The sequence below is a fragment of the Hyperoodon ampullatus genome, assembly GCF_949752795.1.
Source record: "Hyperoodon ampullatus genome assembly, chromosome: 2".
Classification (NCBI taxonomy): Eukaryota; Metazoa; Chordata; class Mammalia; order Artiodactyla; family Ziphiidae; genus Hyperoodon; species Hyperoodon ampullatus.
The window spans coordinates 131,550,072-131,566,023 of NC_136915.1; positions in this window are offsets into that span (position 1 = coordinate 131,550,072).

A 15,952-nucleotide genomic window follows, 5' to 3' on the forward strand; every position below is an offset into this window, starting at 1 on the left:
ATCCTTTGTCAGTTGCTTCATTTGCAAATATTTTCTCCCATTCTGAGGGTTGTCTTTTGGTCTTGTTTATGGTTTCCTTTGCTGTGCAAAAGCTTTGAAGTTTCATTAGGTCCCATTTGTTTATCTTTGTTTTTAGTTCCATTTCTCTAGGAGGTGGGTCCAAAAGGATCTTGCTGTGATTTATGTCATAGAGTGTTCTACCTATGTTTTCCTCTAAGAGTTTGATAGTTTCTGGCCTTACATTTAGGTCTTTAATCCATTTTGAGCTTATTTTTGTGTATGGTGTTAGGGAATGATCTAATCTCATACTTTTACATGTCCCTGTCCAGTTTTCCCAGCACCACTTATTGAAGAGGCTGTCCTTTCTCCACTGTACATTCCTGCCTCCTTTATCAAAGATAAGTTGGCCATATGTGCGTGGGTTTATCTCTGGGCTTTCTATCCTGATCCACTGATCTATCTTTCTGTTTTTATGCCAGTACCACACTGTCTTAATTACTGTAGCTTTGTAGTATAGTCTGAAGTCAGGGAGCCTGATTCCTCCAGCTCCGTTTTTCGTTCTCAAGATTGCTTTGGCTATTCGGGGTCTTTTGTTTTTCCAAACAAATTTTGCAATTTTTTGTTCTAGTTCTGTGAAAAATGCCAGTGGTAGTTTGATAGGGATTGCATTGAATCTGTAGATTGCTTTGGGTAGTAGAGTCATTTTCACAATATTGATTCTTCCAATCCAGGAGCATGGTATATCTCTCCATCTATTTGTATCATCTTTAATTTCTTTCATCAGTGTCTTATAATTTTCTGCATACAGGTCTTTTGTCTCCTTAGGTAGGTTTATTCCTAGATATTTTATTCTTTTTGTTGCAATGGTAAATGGGAGTGTTTTCTTGATTTCATTTTCAGATTTTTCATCATTAGTGTACAGGAATGCCAGAGATTTCTGTGCATTAATTTTGTATCCTGCTACTTTACCAAATTCATTGATTAGCTCTAGTAGTTTTTTGGTAGCATCTTTAGGATTCTCTATGTATAGTATCATGTCATCTGCAAACAGTGACAGCTTTACTTCTTCTTTTCCAATTTGGATTCCTTTTATTTCCTTTTCTTCTCTGATTGCTGTGGCTAAAACTTCCAAAACTATGTTGAATAAGAGTGGTGAGAGTGGGCAGCCTTGTCTTGTTCCTGATCTTAGTGGAAATGGTTTCAGTTTTTCACCATTGAGGACAATGTTGGCTGTGGGTTTGTCATATATGGCCTTTATTATGTTGAGGAAAGTTCCCTCTATGCCTACTTTCTGCAGGGTTTTTATCATAAATGGGTGTTGAATTTTGTCGAAAGCTTTCTCTGCATCTATTGAGATGATCATATGGTTTTTCTCCTTCAACTTGTTAATATGGTGTATCACATTGATTGATTTGCGTATATTGAAGAATCCTTGCATTCCTGGAATAAACCCCACTTGATCATGGTGTATGATCCTTTTAATGTGCTGTTGGATTCTGTTTGCTAGTATTTTGTTGAGGATTTTTGCATCTATGTTCATCAGTGATATTGGCCTGTAGTTTTCTTTCTTTGTGACATCCTTGCCTGGTTTTGGTATCAAGGTGATGGTGGCCTCGTAGAATGAGTTTGGGAGTGTTCCTTCCTCTGATATTGTTTGGAAGAGTTTGAGAAGGATGGGTGTTAGCTCTTCTCTAAATGTTTGATAGAATTCGCCTGTGAAGCCATCTGGTCCTGGGCTTTTGTTTGATGGAAGATTTTTAATCACAGTTTCAATTTCAGTGCTTGTGATTGGTCTACTCATATTTTCTATTCCTTCCTGAGTCAGTCTTGGTAGGTTGCGCATTTCTAAGAATTTGTCCATTTCTTCCAGGTTGTCCATTTTATTGGCATAGAGTTGCTTATAGTAATCTCTCATGATCTTTTGTATTTCTGCAGTGTCAGTTGTTACTTCTCCTTTTTCATTTCTAATTCTACTGATTTGAGTCTTCTCCCTTCTTTTCTTGATGAGTCTGGGTAATGGTTTGTCAATTTTGTTTATCTTCTCAAAGAACCAGCTTTTAGTTTGGTTGATCTTTGCTATCGTTTCCTTCATTTCTTTTTCATTTATTTCTGATCTGATCTTTATGATTTCTTTCCTTCTGCTAGCTTTGGGGGTTTTTTGTTCTTCTTTCTCTAATTGCTTTAGGTGCAGGGTCAGGTTGTTTACTCGAAATGTTTCCTGTTTCTTAAGGTGGGATTGTATTGCTATAAACTTCCCCCTTAGAACTGCTTTTGCTGCGTCCCATAGGTTTTGGGTCGTCGTGTCTCCATTGTCATTTGTTTCTAAGTATTTCTTAATTTCCTCTTTGATTTCTTCAGTGATCACTTCGTTATTGAGTAGTGTATTGTTTAGCCTCCATATGTTTGTATTTTTTACAGATCTTTTCCTGTAATTGATGTCTAGTCTCATAGCATTGTGGTCGGAAAAGATACTTGATACAATTTCAATTTTCTTAAATTTACCAAGGCTTGATTTGTGAACCAAGATATGATCTATCCTGGAGAATGTTCCATGAGCACTTGAGAAAAATGTGTATTCTGTTGTTTTTGGGTGGAATGTCCTATAAATATCAATTAAGTCCATCTTTTTTAATGTATCATTTAAAGCTTGTGTTTCCTTATTTATTTTCATTTTGGATGATCTGTCCATTGGTGAAAGTGGGGTATTAAAGTCCCCTACTATGATTGTGTTACTGTCGATTTCCCCTTTTATGGCTGTTAGTATTTGCCTTATGTATTGAGGTGCTCCTATGTTGGGTGCATAAATATTTACAATTGTTATATCTTCTTCTTGGATCGATCCCTTTATCGTTATGTAGTGTCCTTCTTTGTCTCTTCTAATAGTCTTTATTTTAAAGTCTATTTTGTCTGATATAAGAATTGCTACTCCAGCTTTCTTTTGATTTCCATTTGCATGGAATATCTTTTTCCATCCCCTTACTTTCAATCTGTATGTGTCTCTAGGTCTGAAGTGGGTCTCTTGTAGACAGCATATATATGGGTCTTGTTTTTGTATCCATTCAGCCACTCTGTGTCTTTTGGTGGGAGCATTTAGTCCATTTACATTTAAGGTAATTATTGATATGTATGTTCCTATTCCCATTTCCTTAATGGCTTTGGGTTCGTTATTGTAGGTATAGTCCTTCTGTTGTGTTTCTTGCCTAGAGAAGTTCCTTTAGCATTTGTTGTAAAGCTGGTTTGGTGGTGCTGAACTCTCTCAGCTTTTGCTTGTCTGTAAAGGTTTTAATTTCTCCATCAAATCTGAATGAGATCCTTGCTGGGTAGAGTAATCTTGGTTGCAGGTTTCTCTCCTTCATCACTTGAATTATGTCCTGCCACTCCCTTCTGGCTTGTAGAGTTTCTGCTGAGAGATCAGCTGTTAACCTGATGGGGATTCCCTTGTGTGTTATTTGTTGTTTTTCCCTTGCTGCTTTTAATAGGATTTCTTTGTGTTTAATTTTTGACAGTTTGATTAATATGTGTCTTGGCGTATTTCTTCTTGGATTTATTCTGTATGGGACTCTCTGTGCCTCCTGGACTTGATTAACTATTTCCTTTCCCATATTAGGGAAGTTTTCAACTATAATCTCTTCAAATATTTTCTCAGTCCCTTTCTTTTTCTCTTCTTCTTCTGGAACCCCTATAATTCGAATGTTGGTGTGTTTAATGTTGTCCCAGAGGTCTCTGAGACTGTCCTCTGTTCTTTTCATTCTTTTTTCTTTATTTTTCTCTGCATCAGTTATTTCCACTATTTTATCTTCCACCTCACTTATCCGTTCTTCTGACTCAGTTATTCTGCTATTGATCCCATCTAGAGTATTTTTCATTTCATTTATTGTGTTTTTAATCGATGCTTGATTCATCTTTAGTTCTTCTAGGTCCTTGTTAACTGTTTCTTGCATATTGTCTATTCTATTTCCAAGATTTTGGATCTGGGAAATAGAATCTTGGATCAGCTTTACTATCATTATTCTGAATTCTTTTTCAGGTAGACTGCCTATTACCTCTTCATTTGTTAGGTCTGGTAGGTTTTTATCTTGCTCCTTCACCTGCTGTGTGTTTTTCTGCTTTCTCATTTTGCTTATGTTACTGTGTTTGGGGTCTCCTTTTTGCAGGCTGCAGATTCGTAGTTCCCGTTGTTTTTGGTGTCTGTCCCCCGTGGCTAAGGTTGTTTCAGTAGGTTGTGTAGGCTTCCTGGTGGGGGGGACTAATGCCTGTGTTCTGGTGGTTGAAGCTCGATCTTGTCTTTCTGGTGGACAGGTCCACGTCTGGTGGTGTGTTTTGGGGTGCCTGTGGCCTTATTATGTTTTTAGGTATCCTCTCTGCTAATGGGTGGGGTTGTGTTCCTGCCTTGCTAGTTGCTTGGCATAGGGTGACCAGCACTGTAGCTTGCTGGTCGTTGACTGAAGCTGGGTGCTGGTGTTGAGATGGAGATCCCTGGGAGATTTTCGCTGCTTGATATTATGTGGAGCTGGGTGGTCTCTTGTGGACCCGTGTCCTGAAGTTGGCTCTCCCACTTCAGAGGCACAGCACTAACTCCTGGCTGCAGCACCAAGAGCCTTTCATCCACCCGGCTCAGAATAACAGTGAGAAAAAGTAGAAAGAAATAATTAGTAGAAGAAAGAAAGAGAGATTGAAAGAAAGGAAGAAGGGAAGGAAGGAAGGAAGAAAGAAAGAAAGGAGGGAGGGAGGAAGGATGGAAAGAAAGGAGGGAGGGAGGGAGGAATGAAAGCAAAAGGAAGAGTGAATGGAAGAAGAGAGGGAGGGAGGGAGGAAGGAAAGAAAGAAAGAAAGACAGGAGGGAGGGAGGGAGGGAGGAAGGAAAGAAAAAGAAAGTGGAAAGAAGAAGGGTGGGAGGGAGGGAGGGATGGAGGAAAGAAAAAGAAAGAAGGAAAGGAGGAGCGGAGGGAGGGAGGGAGGAAGGGAAGGGAGGAAAAAAAGAAAGAGCAGGTAAAGTAAAATAGAATAAAGTATGAAATATAGTAGCGTTATTAAAATTAAAAAGTAATTATTGAAAAAAAACACGGACCGGAAGAACCCTGGGACATATGGTGCAAGCAAAGCTATACAGAGAGAATCTTACACAGAAGATTACACATACACATTCACAAAAAGAGAGCAGGGGGAAAAAATCAAAAATCTTGCTCTCCAAGTCCACCTCCTCGATTTGGGATAATTCGTTGTAAAAAGAGGAAAAGGGCGAAAAGTCTGAAATCTTGCTAAGTCCACCTCCTTAATTTGAGATAATTCGTTGTAAAAAGAGGGAAAAAAAAGGGGGGGAAAGTCTTAAATCTTGTCCTCAAGGTCCACTTCCTCAATTTGGGATGATTCGCTGTCCATTCATGCACTCCACAGACGCAGGGCACATCAAATGGACCGTGGAGCTTTAATCCGCTGCCTCGGAGGCTGCACAGAGAGATTTCCCTGTCTCTGCTCTCACAGCTCCCGGGTCTCAGCCTTGGACCTGGCCCCGTCTCTGCGCGTAGGTCGCCGGAGGGCGTCCGTTCTTCGCTCAGACAGGACGGGTTTAAAGGAGCCGCTGATTCGGGGGCTCTGGCTCACTCAGGCAGAGGGGAGGGAGGGGAATGCCCTCTCCTCGCGCACCAGGCAACAAAAGGGAAAAAAGTCTCTTGCCTCTCCGGTAGCTCCAGACCCTTTCCCCGGACTCCCTCCGGGCTAGCACTAACCCCTTCAGGGTCTCTTCCTGCCGCCAGCCCCAGTCCTCTCCCTGCGCTCCGACTGAAAGCCGATACCCGAGCCTCAGCTCCCAGTCCCGCCCGCCCTGGCGGCCGAGCAGACAAGTCTCTCGGGCTGGTGTGTGCCTGAGGGCACCGATCCTCTGTGCCAAAATCTCTCTGCTTTGCCCTCCACACCCCTGTTGCTGTGCTCTCCTCCGCTACTCCGAAGCTTTCCCCCTCCGCCACCTGCAGTCTCCACTCTCGAAGGGGCTTGTAGTGTGTAGAAACCTTCCCTCCTTCACGGCTCCCTCCCACTGGTGCAGGTCCCATCCATATCCTATTGTCTCTGTTTATTCTTTTTTTCTTTTGACCTACCCAGGTATGTGGGGAGTTTCTTGCCTTTTGGGGGGTCTGAGGTCTTCTGTCAGCGTTCAGTAGGTGTTCTGTTGGAGTTGTTCCACGTGTAGATGAATTTCTGATGTATCTGTGGGGAGGAAGGTGATCTCCGCGTCTTACTCTTCCGCCATCTTCCTCCGGCCCCCCCGATGCTAGATTTTTGTACACTGACATTTTACACTTTTTAAAAAGTGACATTGAAGTTAATTTTTCTACTTTGCCTAAAGTCTCACATGTTTCTGTAATTTGTTCTATTGTTTGACTAAAAATAATATGGGTGGGATTTTTTTATGGTAGCATACAAAATAATTATATTAACTTAGATGAAAAGAAATATTGGATTGGCCAAAAGTTCATTCCGTTTTTTCTGTAAGATGTTACAGAAAAACATCTAACAGAAAAACCAGAATGAACTTTTTGACTAACCCAATATAAACTGTTTCACAGAGCTGGAGGAATCAGGCTCCCAGACTTCTTACTATATTACAAAGCTACAGTAATCAAGATAGTATGGTACTGGCAAAAAAACAGAAATATAGATCAATGGAACAGGATAGAAAGCTCAGAGATAAACCCATGCACAAATGGTCACCTTATCTTTCATAAAGGAGGCAAGAGTACACAGTGTAGAAAAGACAGCTTCTTCAATAAGTGGTGCTGGGAAAACTGGACAGCTACGTGTAAAAGAATGAAATTAGAACACTCCCTAACATCATGCACAAAAATAAACTCAAAATGGATTAAAGACCTAAATGTAAGGCAAGACACCATCAAACTCTTAGAGGAAAACATAGGCAGAATGCTCTATGACATAAATCACAGCAAGATCCTTTTTGACACACCTCCTAAAGAAATGGAAATAAAGACAAAAATAAACAAATGGGACCTAATGAAACTTAAAAGCTTTTGCACATCAAAGGAAACCATAAACAAGATGAAAAGACAACCCTCAGAATGGGAGAAAATATTTGCAAATGAAGCAACTGACAGGATTAATCTTCAAAATATACAAGCAGCTCATGCAGTTCAATATCAAAAAAAACAAACAACCCAATCCAAAAATGTGCGGAAGCCCTAAAAAGATGTTTCTCCAAAGAAGACAAACAGATGGCCAAGAGGCACATGAAAAGATGCTTGACATCACTAATTATTAGAGAACAGAAAATCAAAACTACAATGAGGTATCACCTCACGCCTGTCTGAATGGCCATCATCAAAGAATCTCCAAACAATAAACGCTGGAGAGGGTGTAGAGAAAAGCGAACCCTCTTGCACTGCTGGTGGGGATGTAAACTAATACAGCCACTATGGAGAACAATATGGAGGTTCCATAAAAAACTAAAAATAGAACAACCATATGACCTAGCGATCCCACTATTGGACATAAACCCTGAGAAAACCATAATTCAAAAAGTCATGTACCACAATATTCATTGCAGCACTATTTAAAATAGCCAGGGCATGGAAGCAAGCTAAGTGTCCATTGACAGATGAATGGATAAAGAAGATGTGGCACATATATATAATGGAATATTACTTGGCCATAGAAAGAAACGAAATTGAGTTATTTGTAGTTAGGTGGATGGACCTAGAGTCTGTCATACAGAGTGAGGTAAGTCAGAAAGAGAAAAACAAATACCAAATGCTAACACATATATATGGAATCTAAAAATAATTAAAGTAATAAAATGGTTCTGAAGAATCTAGGGGCAGGACAGAAATAAAGACGCAGATGTAGAGAATGGACTTGAGGACACGGGGAGGGGGAAGGGTAAGCTGGGATAAAGTGAGAGAGTGGCATGGACATATATACACCACCAAATGTAAAATAGATATCTAGTGGGAAGCAGCCACATAGCACAGGGAGATCAGCTAGGGGCTTTGTGACCACCTAGAGGGGTGGGATAGGGAGGGTGGGAGAGAGACACAGGACAGAGGAGATATAGGGATATATGTGTATGTATGGCTGATTCATTTTGTTATGAAGCAGAAGCTAACACACCATTGTAGAGCAATTATACTCCAATAAAGATGTTAAAAAAAAACTGTTTCAAAAATCTAGAAGTAAATGTTAACAACGAGATAGATCTGGGTTATAGATATGATGCTAACTTCTTTCAGTTAATCCCCTTTTCTTCCTTGATTTCTCTTATACCCTTAAACTGTAACAGATCATTTTTTGTCATTATAAGGAAAGGTCTACTCTTATATATAAGTTAAATAGTGTTATTGTTAGTCTCCTCATATGAGAAAAATAGTTTTACTAAACATGGGCAACAGACAAATTGTAGTCTTTTGTTGACTTAATTGACAAATTGTGGCAGCCAGAGAACTGTTATGAGCCAAATTCTAAGATCACACTTAGAGAGTGCTGAGATCAACTAGGAAACCCCACAGTGTGCTCAAAAGGATGTGTTCCTGTTACATCATTTTTCAGATCCTAAAATAGGTGGTGTCCACGTTTCAAAGCTCCAACATTCTATGAGTCTATATACTTAGTATCAGCTTTCAATCACGAATACAAAAATCTCAAAGAGAAATGTTGATGCGGGCATTTATACTCGGTGGCAGCCATGATTCCAAGCATGTTTCATGATTTTATTTTTTCCACTTACCCCTCAGCACAGTTCGGTGGAGTAGACATTATTCTCATCCTTCATTTTGCAGACAAGGAAACTAAGACATGGCTTAAAAATTGTAGGGTGAAGATGACATATGTGACTTAAGTGACATAAATGACATGAGTCAGACTGCTGAGTTTGAAACCTTGCAACCAATGTAATAGTGAAGATTGTATGAAAACTTATTTTCCTCTGTTCTGAGAAGTACATTCATGATCAAAGTGCTAAAGTACTCTTATTTCTTTGGTACAGTAGTGTGTTCTCAAGAAATCAAATTGCATATTTAAAATGCTTTCCTTTTTAAAAACAATATTCTACATTCTACATTACCCTCCCAGTGTTTGCGAGACAAGCAGGACCAGAGTACATTTAGTTTGCTGAACACACTAAGAATTTCAAAATAACCACTTTCTATAGCAAAGTCTCATTTTGTGGAGAAAGACCAGTTATTTTTAAGAAGTTCCTCAATGATTCTTGTGCATTCTATTTGTAGTTTGATTGCTAAATCATCAAACACATTCCCGGATATTGAGCACTAGATTATTAATAACTTGAATGTTAATGTAGTATTATATATGTTTAATATGTCATCTCCACCACAATTTGAAATATTTGATGTTTTCTTTTTTAAAATAGTATACCTTCTTTATTGCTTTCATTCAGACCCTAAATTGTTTCTTTAATTTTATCCAATATTTAATTTAAAATTTTTTTTTAAATTGAAGTATAGTTTATATACAGTGTTGTGTTAGGTTCAGGTGTAGAGCAAAGTGATTCAGTTACATACATATTTTTATATATGTACATATATAAATATATATAAAAATTTTCAGATTCTCTTCCATTATAAGTTATTACAAGATATTGAATATAGTTCCTGTGGTATGCAGTAGGTCCTTGTTGTTTATCTATTTTATATCAATATATAGTAGTGTGTATATGTTAATCCCAAACTCCTAATTTATCCCTCCCACCCATCCCCTTTGGTAACAATATGTTTGTTTTCTATGTCTGTGAGTCTGTTTAAGTTCATTTGTGGCATATTTTAGATTCCACGCATAAGTGATATCATATGATATTTTTCTTTCTCTGACTTACTTAATATGATACTCTCTAGGACCATTGATGTTGCTGATCTGTTTAAGTGTCTTCTGTCATCACTCTTGACATCCCTCAGACTTCTCATCACTTTTTTTTCAAAGACTACATTTTCACATCTCCTGTTCCCTGCCCAATTCTCCCTCAATTGTTTTTATTTTTCTTTAACAACAACTCCAAATGGTTGTACAGTTTTTGTGTTTCAGATAGACACCTAGCATAGGCATAATGAAAGTTAGCTCCCTTTGCTAAACCAAGTATGTTAACCAAAGGTTGGATTAGTATGAAGGAAGAGAAACTTTTCTAATTTGTTTATCCAGGTAGGCAATTTTTCTGTCCAAACATGGTTATTTTTGTATTTACCTACAGGTGTGTGTGCTTGCTCAGACCCTGTTATCATTGATAGAAATCAAGTGCCAGTTTGTGGGCTGAAATCTTGTGTTTTCTTTTTCAATCCTCAAAATATCTTTCACATATTAGTTTTATTTATTATACAACAACAAATGAAAACAACCAAAAATGAATAGTGATTCCAACAGAATAGAAATATGTTTCTTGTTCCTGTAACAAAGACCAAAGTGATTCAAAATTTCTGTCTGCTGGTTACATAAGGTGGTCGTCCACACAGTTATTCAGGGATAAAAGCATTTGAAGAGTATGCCTTTTATACTTTACAAGTGGATTTCAAGTTTACCTTGGGTTGTGACATGCAGCCCATAGGAGGAAGAAATGGGGTTGATGAACACCTGGCTGACTCTGCCTCCTAGGTAGGATGCTTCTGGCAACTGAGTAAACAGACTTAATAAGTTTAGGAAACTGCATTATCCTTATCTAGTTAACGAATTTTGAAAATTGGGCTTTGCTGACTCTTTTGATTTCCAAAGCCAGAGCCATTAAGCATGCTTCAATTGATGCTTCAAGATTTAGCTTTAAAAAAATTCCCTGTGAAGTTGTTCCAGGATAAATTAACTTATAGAAGGTGTGCAATATGACAGACCCTGTGATAAGCTCTAAGAACTCTTGATGGAATTTAGAAAGAAATCATCAATGTACATTTAGCACTATATGCCTCTTTGACTTTTAAATTCAATATATTACCTGGAGATAGTCCTAATTATGCCAGAATTTTAACAAAATAAAAGATATTTAAAATCTTCTTAAGGGAAAAAAAAATTAACCACTAAAATAGGTACCATTAATTCTTTTATTTATTCATGGTAACCATACTGTGGACATGGGATGGATAGTCACAATATACTTTCAAATTTTATCAGGGTGGATATTTCATGCAACTGTGATTCACTGATGTGGGCATTTGAAGTTTCTGAGATGTAATTTGTAAAAACATAGCACAGTTCATCCAGAGGGTTAAAATTGGTGCTGATCCTAGTGATGATTTATAATGGTACTTTAATCTTGAGAGCTTCAAACTGTCAGTGAAGGAAAAACTCTCTTTTTCTTTTATGAATGCCTGATATTTTTCAGCATCATGGCAAAGTATACATGTGAATCTTGACAAATTTTAAAGCTGGACATCTTAACGGTGTGTTACACTACAGCATGCAAAGCACTATTAATACTCTTTAGTCAGAGTGGTTTACTTTTAAAACAATTTGATGTGTTTGACAATTAAAGTATTTTATCATGAAAAAAAGTGAAAAACTACTTTTTTACCTGGCTTGAACAATTATTGGCATGATCTTATAATTGCTTTGAAGAAAAGATGATATGGTTTTGGGAAAACATACACATACACATATACACACACACGATGGTTAATGTTTTATTGTCATTTTCTTTAAAAATGGTTCAGGGTTTGTATTTATTTTTATTTGTATATATTATTTATAAACATATATATGTATGTATATGTGTATATATACATAAGTATATATATATACACATAAGTATGTATATATATATATATATATGTATATGTTTGTGTGTGTGTATATATACACCTCTTTATAAACTTTGCCATGTCACCTCCAGGAATAATAGTATAATAGAGTTGAATATTCTAGTTTTCTAGTAAAGGTAGCAGTGACATTATTTCATTCCTTTGTATGATATATTGGGACTAGACTGTAAATCAGGATATCTGTGCTTTATTAACAACTCCTTCATAGTTAGTTGTTTAATAAACATTTCTCTGTTATTTGGACTCAAGTTTCCTTATTATTACAGGAAATATATGCTCTAGAACTAGGCTATTCTCTGAGGTCTGTTCTGAACCAAATAATTTTAGTTTTCTACTGATTATAGTCCATTTTTTTAATACTTTAGTTTTTTTCTTTTATTTTATACTGGAGTGTAGTTGATTTACAATATTGTGTTAGTTTCAGTTGTACAGCAAATTGATTCAGTTATATATATATATCTATTCTTTTTCAGATTCTTTTCCCATATAGGCTATCACAGAGTATTGAGATGAGTTCCCTGTGCTATACAGTAGGTACATGTTGATTATCTATTTTATATATAGTAGTGTGTATATGTTAATCCTAACCTCCTAATTTATCCCTCCCCACTAGTTTTCACCTTTGGTAACCATAAATTCGTTTTCGAAGTCAAGTCTGTTTCTGTTTTGAAAAGAAGTTCATTTGTATTATTTTTTAGATTCCACATATGTGATATCAAGTGAAATTTGTCTTTGTCTGACTTACTTCACTTAGTATGATAATCTCTAGTCCACCCTTATTGCTGTAAATGGCATTATTTTATCCTTTTCTATGGCTGAGTAATATTCCATTGTATATATGTACTACACCTTTATACATTGCTCTGTCAATGGACATTTAGGTTGCTTCCATGTCTTGGCTATTGTAAATAGTGCTGCAGTGAACATAGGGCTGCATGTATCTTTTTGAATTATGGTTTTCTCCAGGTATATGCCCAGGAGTGGGATTGTGGCATCATATAGTAGCTCTATTTTTAGTTTTTAAAGGAACCTCCTTCTTGTTCTCCATAGTGACTGTACCAATCTACATTCCCACCAACAGTGTAGGAGGATTCCCTTTTCTCCACACCCTCTCCAGCATTTATTGTTTTTAGATCTTTTGATGATGGCCATTCTGACTGGTATGAGGTGATATCTCACTGTAGTTTTGATTTGCACTTCTCTAATAATTAGCTATGTTGAGCATATTTTCATGTGCCTTTTGGCCATCTGTATGTCTTCTTTAGAGAAATGTCTATTTAGGTCTCTGCCTAGTTTTTGCTTGGGTTGTTTGTATTTTTGATATTGAGCTGCATAAGCTGTATATTTTAGAGATTGTAACCTTGTTGGTTGTATTGTTTGCAAATATTTTCTCCCATTCTGTAGGCTTTTTATTTTGTTTATGGTTTTCTTTGCTGTGAAAAAGCTTTTAAGTTTAATTAGGTCCCATTTGATTATTTTTGTTTTTGTTTTGTGGTACGCGGGCGTCTCACTGTTGTAGCCTCTCCCATTGCGGAGCACAGGCTCTGGACGCGCAGGCTCAGCGGCCATGGCTCACGGGCCTAGCCGCTCCGCAGCATGTGGGATCTTCCCAGACCGGGACATGAAACCGTGTCCCCTGCATCAACAGGTGGACTCTCAACCACTGTGCCACCAGGGAAGCCCTGATTATTTTTGTTTTTATTACTCTAGGAAGTGGTTCCAAAAAGATACTGCTGCAATTTATGTAAAAGAGTGTTCTGCCCATGTTTTCCTCTAAGAGTTTTATATATCTTGTCTAACACTTAGGACTTTAATCCATTTTGAGTGTATTTTTGTGTATGGTGTTAGAGAATGTTCTAATTTAATTCTTTTACCTGTAGCTGTCCAATTATCCCAGCACCACTTATTGAAAAGACAGTCTTTTCTCCATTGTTTATTCTTGCCTCCTTTGTCATAAATTAATTGACCATAGGTTTGTAGGTTCATTTCTGGGCTTTCTATCCTGTTTCATTCGTATATAAGTCTGTCTTCATGCCAGTACAATAGTGTTTTGATTACTGTAACTTTATATTATAGTCTGGAGTCAGGGAGACTGATTCCTCCAGCTCCACTTTTCTTTCTCAAGATTGCTTTGGCTATTCAGGTTCTTTCGTGTTTTCATACAAATTTTAAGATTTTTGTACTAGATCTGTAAGAAATGATATTGGTAATTTGATAGGGATTGCATTAAATATGTAGAATCCCTTGGGTACTGTATTCATTTTGACAGCTTTTATTCTTCCAATCCAATATCATGGTATATTTTCATCTGTTTGTGTCATCTTTGATTTTTTTCATCAGCATCTTACAGTTTTCAGAGTACAGGTCTTTGGCCTCCTTAGGTAGGTTTATTCTTAGGTATTTTATTCTTTTTGTTGCAATGATAAATGGGATTGTTTCCTTAATTTCTCTTTCTGATCTTTGTTGTTAGTGTGTAGAAATACAACAAATTTCTGTGTATTAATATTTTATCCTGCAACTTTACCGAATTTATTTTTGAGCTCTAGTAGTTTTATGGTAGCATCTTTAGCATTTTCTATGTATAGAATCATGCCTTCTGCAACCAGTGGCAGTTTTATTTCTTCTTTCCCAATTTGGATTCCTTCTCTTCTCTGATTTCCATGGCTAGGCTTCCAAAACTATGTTGAATGAAAGTGATGAGAATGGACATCCTTCTCTTGTTCCTGATCTTAGAGGAAAAGCTTTCAGCTTTTCACCATTGAGTATGATGTTACCTGTAAGTTTCTAACATATGGCCTTTATTATGTTGAGGTATATACCCTTGATGCCCACATTCTGGAGAATTTTTATCATAAATGGGTTGAAGTTTGTCAAAAGATTTTTCTACATCTATTGACGTGATCATATAGTTTTTATTCTTCAATCTGTTAATGTGGTGTATCACATTGATTTGAAAGTATTGAAAAATTTTTGTATCTCTGGGATAAGCCCCACTTGTTTATGGTGTATGAGCTTTTTAATGTATTTTGTTGAGGATTTTTGTGTCTATGTTTATCAGTGATATTGGCCGTTAATTTTCCTTTTCCTTTCTTTCTTTTTTTTTGGTATCAGGCTGATGGTGGCCTCATAGAATGTGTTTGGGAGTGCTCCTTCCTCTGCAAATTTTTGGAATAGTTTCAGAAAGATAGGTGTTAACTCTTCTCTAAATGTTTGATAGAAGTTGTCTGTGAAGCCATTTGGTCCTGGACTTTTGTTTCTTGGGAGTTTTTAAATCACAGTTTCAATTTAAGTACTTGTGATTGGTCTGTTCATATTTTCTATTTCTTCCTGGTTCAGTGTTGGGAGATTATACCTTTCTAAGAATTTGTCCACTTCTAGGTTGTCAATTTTATTGACATATATCTGTCTGTAGTAGTCTCTATGATCCTTTGTATTTCTGTGGTGTCCATTGAAACTTCTCCTTTTTCATTTCTAATTTTACTGAATTGAGCCCTCTCCCTTTTTCCTTGATGAGTCTGGTTAAAGGTTTATCAGTTTTATCTGTTCAAAGAACCAAATTTTATTTTCATTGATCTTTTCTATTGTTTTCTTCATCTCTATTTCATTTATCTTTGCTCTGATCTTTATGATTTCTTTCCTTCTACTAACTTTGGTTATTGTTCTTCCTCTAGTTGCTTTAGGTTTAAGTTTAGGTTGTTTATTTGGAATTTTCATTGTTTCCTTAGGTAAGATTTTCTTGCTAACTTCCCTTTAAAACTGCTTTTGCTGCATTCCAGAGGTTTTGGATTATCATGCTTTTGTTTTCAATTGTGTCTAGGTACTTTTTGATTGCCAGTTTCATTTCTTCAGTGATCCATTGTTTGTTTAGTAGCATATTGTTTAGCCTCCATGTGTTTGTGTTTTGGGCAGTTTTTTTTCTGACAGTTGATTTCGAGTTTCATAGCATTATGGTTGGAAAAGATGCTTGATATGGTTTTAGTTTTCTTAAATTTACTGAGGCTTGCTTTATGGCCCAGCATGTGATATACCCTGGATAATGTTCCATGTGCACTTGAAAAGAATATATATTCTGCTGCTTTCAGATGGAATGCTCTATAAGTATCGATTAAGTCCATCTGGTGTAATGTGTCATTTAAGGCCTGTGTTTCCTTACTCATTTTCTATCTGGATGATCGTCCATTGATGTATGTGAGGTGTTA